General features: G+C 37.2%; 1 long non-coding RNA gene across 1 annotated transcript; it reads left to right on the forward strand.

Moving 5' to 3' along the window:
• Nucleotides 1–4,366: 4,366 nt before the first annotated feature.
• LOC148908477 (uncharacterized) lies at nucleotides 4,367–5,951 on the forward strand. The gene is made up of 2 exons (XR_016120887.1): nucleotides 4,367–4,478; nucleotides 5,380–5,951. It is a non-coding gene; the product is annotated as an uncharacterized LOC148908477 (long non-coding RNA).
• The last annotated feature ends 606 nt before the right edge of the window (nucleotides 5,952–6,557 follow it).

Below are 6,557 nucleotides of genomic sequence, written 5' to 3' on the forward strand. Positions count from 1 at the left end.
CTCGTGGTTTCATGAAGTTCACATCCAGTAAAAAGACCTTTAAGGCTCCGAATCAACTCTTCAACCATATTCGTCCATTAAGTTTTTTTTTTTATTGACATTTTTGTTTTTAACCAAAACTTTCAAATTATGAAATTATTATTATTATTATTATTATTATTATTATTGGAAAATGTTTTTTTTTTTTTGTGCATTTGCAAGTAGCTTTGCTTTGAAATCAACCGGGAACAGGAATTCTGTGGTGTGTATTAAAAATGGAGTACGGAACGACGGACTGACGGACTGAGAATCAAAGTTTAGTAAAAGCTCTCCTGAGTTAACTGCTCCCAGATGATGGTAATGATGGTGTTGTTAGGTGGTGATGATATCATCGCGTACAATTCCGGGTCACTTCAGGTGTTTTTTTCTCATTTGCATACTATATCACGGAACGCCTGTCACATTTCATGCTAATTAACCTCGAGCAATTACAAAGAATAAGGAAGAATTCGTGTTTTCCACTGTCTATCGCAATAACGGGAAAGCGTCAAGAAAAAAATGTAGCTCCGGAAAATAACAATACAATACAATACAATAGAATAAACTTTATTTAAGGAGGGTGACACAATTAACGCAGAGAGTTATCTAACACGTGGCCCTCACACTACTGAAACAATTCAAAAATATAAGAAATTAAAAGTACAAAAATTACATCATATTACTGGAAATTTGAATAAATTACAATTGTAATCAAATGGATAAGAAAAATTGACAAAATTTTAAAATAGAAGTGCTGCAGGAATAATAACGAAGTTTAAAGCAACACTCCAAACAGAATAATTCTTCTAAGTGCGAGACACTTGAAGACAACTGAAGACAAATGAAGGATTTTGGACTTGAAATTGGACAGGTTAGATGAAAGCGAGTAAGAGGGATTAGGATGACAGAGTAGATGTTTCAAATCAGAATCAAGACAGTTGAATAGGGAAGCTGAACTATAAGCAAATATACGTTTTCCAGAGTTGGTACGAGGATGCAAAACATGAAGATTAGTTTTAGAAGCTCTAGTAGTTACACCAGAAGAGCGAAGAGTAGCCAAGAAATTGAAGCTGCTTTTAAGGCAAGTGGGTGGATTGGGTTGTTTACGATATTAAACAGAACAACAAGCTTCCTAAGGTTAGTAAGAAGTGAGATAGGCAGCCACTTTAGTTTGGCAAAAAGACTTACAGATGAGTTTGAAAAATCAGCATCGAGAATTAGACGGGCTGCTCGTTTTTGAAGGCGTAGCAGACGCAAAAGATGAGAAAAAGGACAATTGCCCCACGCACTGGAGAAGTAGAGGAAGGTAGAATGAATGCAAGAATTATAATAACGAAGTGAACATTCTTGAGTAAGAAAAGGTTGAATTCTCATCAATATATATAAACGAGCAACGAAAGATAAGAGTAATACCGACGATAGTTAGAGTGCTTTAATCTCACCTCTTAGCTCTTGGTTAATCCAGCGATTTTCCGTTGAGTGAATACTGTGTCAAAATGACGTCCTTTTGTATGGAAAGTACGACATTAAGAAACGCCATAGTGTGTCTTCGTAAATGCCCTTATGAAAAATGTAGCACCGGAAATGTAGCGCGGGAAATCTTGAAAGTTGTTGTTGGCACGGATAATCATGGTATATTTAATGGCGGACGAAAAATGGTGAAAAGGTTTATACAAGCTCAAGGACTAAGGCGATTATGAACTTGTAAAACTATAACGCAACTATAAGGCTGTCATGACCTAGTGCAATTGAACGCAATGTGATGATGGTCATGATGACGATTGTGGAGCTAACGTTGGCGGTGATAACAAATGTTACATGACGATGATGAAAACGGCTGCCAAATAGTCGTCTTCGCATGCATTCAGTTCGAACGCGTTGAGTTGCGCTACTGCTGTAATTGCAGTGGTGATCGATTACTGTTGACCAGTTTTTTTCTCTAATAATAACTGTAATGATGACGATAATGAATACAAAAAGTCTTTATTCCTGAACAAGAGTTAGGGTTAGGGTAGGTTTAGGTAGGGCGAAGACTTTTTTTAGGGTTAGGGTAAGGGTTAAAATTTAAATGAGCTATCTCACTGAAGCTCCTAGATAGATACCTGAAACAATCTCCGTGCTAAACTAAGCCTTACGGTATACTATTCGTGACACGCAATCTAGTATGGGTCAACATACTAAGGAAATTCATCAGCTGTTATACAAAGAGCTTGATGCCAAACACTTACTACTTGTACTTGCTAACGTTCTCTGAGAAGGCAGTACTCTGCAGAGGCCCAATTAATTTCATTCATTTTAAATGCATTCCTGGCCCCAGAAAGCTTTATCAATGGAAATTCCAACAATCCAACAAACCCACAAACCCACAAACCCACAAACCCACAAACCCACAAACCCATGAATACATTAATGAACAGCTGCTCCAATGGTACAAAGCTATTCTACTATAAGAAGTGAAGTTTCTAATAAAATCTGTTAGTAGAAGTACATCAATAACCTAGATAAGATAGAAGAACAGCTCCAGCAAAAAATTAAACTTAACTTGGAGAATCCGGGTATCGATCCCGGTACCTCTCGCATGCTAAGCAAGCACTCTACCATTTGAGCTAATCCCCCTCGTTCTTATAAATTATACTAAAGTTAGTTACAATATTTTCACATTACTCTATTTCAGCGGTTGAATATTGTGTAAATGTTTTACCGATATCACTCGAGATGATGGTCAAATATATAGATGCAACCATTTGCATTTAAAATTGTGACCCAGTGGAAAAAACTTGGGCTTCCAAGACATACAAGACACTGAGTCAAGCACGATTGAGTAAGGTCAGTACACTTGGATGGGTGACCTCAAATTCTAAGTTATCCAGCTCTGCTTTTTTTTCAAGATTGTCGAATAGATATTAAACTTATAAAAGGTTTTGGCACTTATAATCAACCAAATGCTTTGGAAAGTCTACGAAGCTTACGACGAAGTGTACCGGCGATTTTCGCTATAACCAAGAGCTTTCCTTCCATCCACATCTCCGAATGTAAAGCCTGGTTCACATATGATCGCAGACGATCGCAGACGATCGCAGAGGATTGCTGGATCGCTCAGAAATTCTCGAAATATCAGTCGATTCATCTGGGATCATTAAATTCGAAGATAAATTATATTCGAGAAGCATTTTAAGCACAAAAACAGTCTATAATTGTTGCCGTCAGTTAGTCGGCGAAGATATCATAACTCGAGTTTCTTAAAAGATGTAAAATCACAGGGACGGCGGAACCGGGGGGGCTGGGGGGGCTTTAGTCCCCCCACTTTTTGTGAAATTTCAATACATTTTCACTAAACTTAGCCCCCCCACCTTGCTATACAATGTCACTATTGCCCCCCAATCAAAAAACTGCTCCGCCGTCCGTGAATCAGGCCCCAAAAGCTAGAAAATATGAGTTTTTATTACCATAAAAAGGACCTGTAGGTATATCTGCATTCATTTCAAGAGAATCTTCACAATTAAAACGAAATTTTGAGGTTAAATGGGGGTTTGAATGAGTCATAAACATCCCTTAGAATTCCGCCTTTGCACATGCGTCTTCGGTCCACGGCAACCAGAATAAAGACAAAAAACTCTTTTTTGCGGCCAAACTTTATGATAAAAACTATCGTCAATGATAAAAAAACACTTCTTTCAGCTTTATACGGAGGATCGGGTCAAACGAAACAGAACAAAGTTTAAAAACTGTGACCCAAAATAGCCCATTGATACTGGCTGGTTTACTCATGAATTATTAATGATATGAGGATTATATTTACAAATATCATTAAAACACAAATACCGTTAAAAGGCCGGTATCCAAAGGCCGCGGGATTTTAAAACATTCAGTGGCGTTGTTAAAAACCTGATAGCGCTTTTTCATTCGCTTTCCATTAAATATATGTATGAATATTTGTTGGGGACGTATAGGAATGAGTTGAAGCCAAATCCAAACCCAAAAGTGATTGATGTATTTATTTGCGTCATCGTGCACGTTATCCAAAACTAACCTTGCACGATGTCCAAGCTGATCGTTTACCGAATTACGAATGAAACTCATACAATGTGTTGTCCCAAAAACTCAGAACTTTAAAACTTTAGCAAGAATTTACTTTGTTTAAATGATTTACTTTCTCATAAAAATAAAACAAAAGTGTCTCATAATCGTTGTAGTGCGTTTGGAAAAAGATATTTGTGAGTTGTTTGTTGGAAATATTTTATTTTCACTCCGAAAAGTGTTACAAAGTCACTCTGAACCATGAATAAATCCCCTCCCCTCCCCCGTGGTGTTAGTTTGTATCGACGTGTAAACGAGGCAGTCACATGGTATCAGAGAGGAGCAGTCGACGAGTAAAGTTGTTGTGCGATTACTTTTCGACTAAAAATCCTTCTTTTAATCCTCAAACATGGATCTTTACGGGCTCATACCGCACCCAAAAGGTAAATAACCTATTATATTAGCCATTTATTGTTTAGTTAATTTATTTAGAGCGATATTTTAGAGTTGAATTGACCGTAAAGAGTTCGGTTGCTTGTCGCCATGTTTTGGTGGGATTCATTCTCAACAATTTTGCTTCAAGTTGAACGATTTATTGCTTGAAAAAACTTAAATGTCAAAAACAAATTTATGCTTTAATGCTTCTTTGGGAGTTTAGCAATGTTTCATGGTAAATTATCTATGTTTTGTGCGATTTTGTTGGATTTTACGGGCTCATCAAACAGACTCAGAAGAGGATACACTAGTATCCCAAGTTTGGTTTTCCAATATGGCATCGCTTTCTACTCGTCTGTAGCGGTGTGCGACTTTCACTTTCCGTAGCAGCCGTTACGTGACCTGCACGAGGTAAAAACTCATGAACTTGTATTGTTTATTAAAAATACTCTTAATCTACATAAATATTTGTTTGGATTTGCTCCAATTGTAAGAGTTATATCGCTCGAGTTCACTTTGTCACGCGGTGTCATACCTGTCATATTGGATTTTATATGGTACATCAAGTAAATGCTGCTTTTCACATATTTGAGTATTTTAAGTTTAAGCAACAAATATGTGTCATTTAGATATTTAGGAAAAGCAAAACCTTGAAATGACCAAAAGTGACCCATGATTTATAGTCTTTTGGACAGTCACAATTGAAGTATTGGGACTCGAGTTTCCAACCTTCTCTTATTTCTTACTGGCGGGGAAAAAATCTTAAAACGGGCTAAACTCAAAAAATAACCACGCAGAGCGAAAGAAGTGCTATTTCTCAATGATTGGGTAAAATTTTGAGGCTTTATTTCACGTTTTAATGATTTTATCGAAATTTTTTATGAATCTCCATACATTTCCTTATAACAGGACACCACAGAAACCAAGCTTGGGCTACCTGTGCTTCTACGAAAGGGTTGAGTAAATGACGTTACATGGAGGCTTCCTACGGGAGACCGCTGGCCGAATTGACTTTTGGCCGTGAACAAACAAATCAATGGCTTGTTTTGGAACCGTTTGTGGTCGCATACACGGGTTTTAAAATTTGTCCGATTTTCGTCCAAGTGGCCCTATAACCTACACTTATTCTTCCATTCTCTTTTGAAAATCGTTTTAGTGACTTGATAAAGGCACATTCAGAAATTCCTGGGATTTGTTTTTGTAAAATATCCCAACTGAGAAACAAATCTTTATCAAGTGCATAATTAAGATTACTTATGCTCCCTGGCCAGTAACCAATTTGCATCACAACAGCTGCATTTGATGCTGAAAAAGACTGTCAGCAGCCTTTACAAGTGAACACCCTACGATTCATATCAAATCTACCTGAAAAGGGCAAGAGCATTTAAAAATTGCAATATTATAATCAAACCACCTTTCAAAGCTCAATTGAGAGTATTGTAGTTAACACTCATTTAATTAAATGTACCTCGAACATTCAATATGATGCAGTGAGTACCAGCAAGAGTAGCCTCTGGAGTGTACACTTCCACCTAAATGATAAGAAATTAATACATACAGTAGCATATTGCAAGTATCAAACATTACACAATTGCATAAATCAAGTTTTACAGTAATTATCAACAGTTACCCACTCGCCACTGTTATAGGCAATAGTGGCAAGGGGTATGTAATGCCCTTCTTTGATTGCTTCTCTGTCATGAATACTTTACTTTTCGTAACACAACATAGAAACTTTCCCGTGCATTCATGGCATCTTATCATAATGGGTTGCTTTCCACATCTGCTACAACCAGCCTCTCTTGAAGGTGCAAACCGTGCTTTAAACATGGATTCAAACAGGGTGACTCTAGCATCAGCCCAGCTCTCATGAAGACACTCCTGTCTCTCCGTACATTGCTGTTTCTTATTTAGTTCTTCATTTCTTTTCCACTCTTCTAGCAGCTTTTACTACCCAGCAAACGATTATTCATTTATCAGCAATTGTATTGTTTGGTGTAAAAATTTACATACAATATTATTATCCTTTAGACTGTCTCATTGAAAGCCATATTGGATTTGAACCATTCTACCATAGATGGTATGAC

Source organism: Actinia tenebrosa, unplaced genomic scaffold (assembly GCF_029948245.1).
Source record: "Actinia tenebrosa isolate PJP-AT-01 unplaced genomic scaffold, QUT_ActTen_1.0 PGA_scaffold3__52_contigs__length_22856419, whole genome shotgun sequence".
NCBI lineage: Eukaryota > Metazoa > Cnidaria > Anthozoa > Actiniaria > Actiniidae > Actinia > Actinia tenebrosa.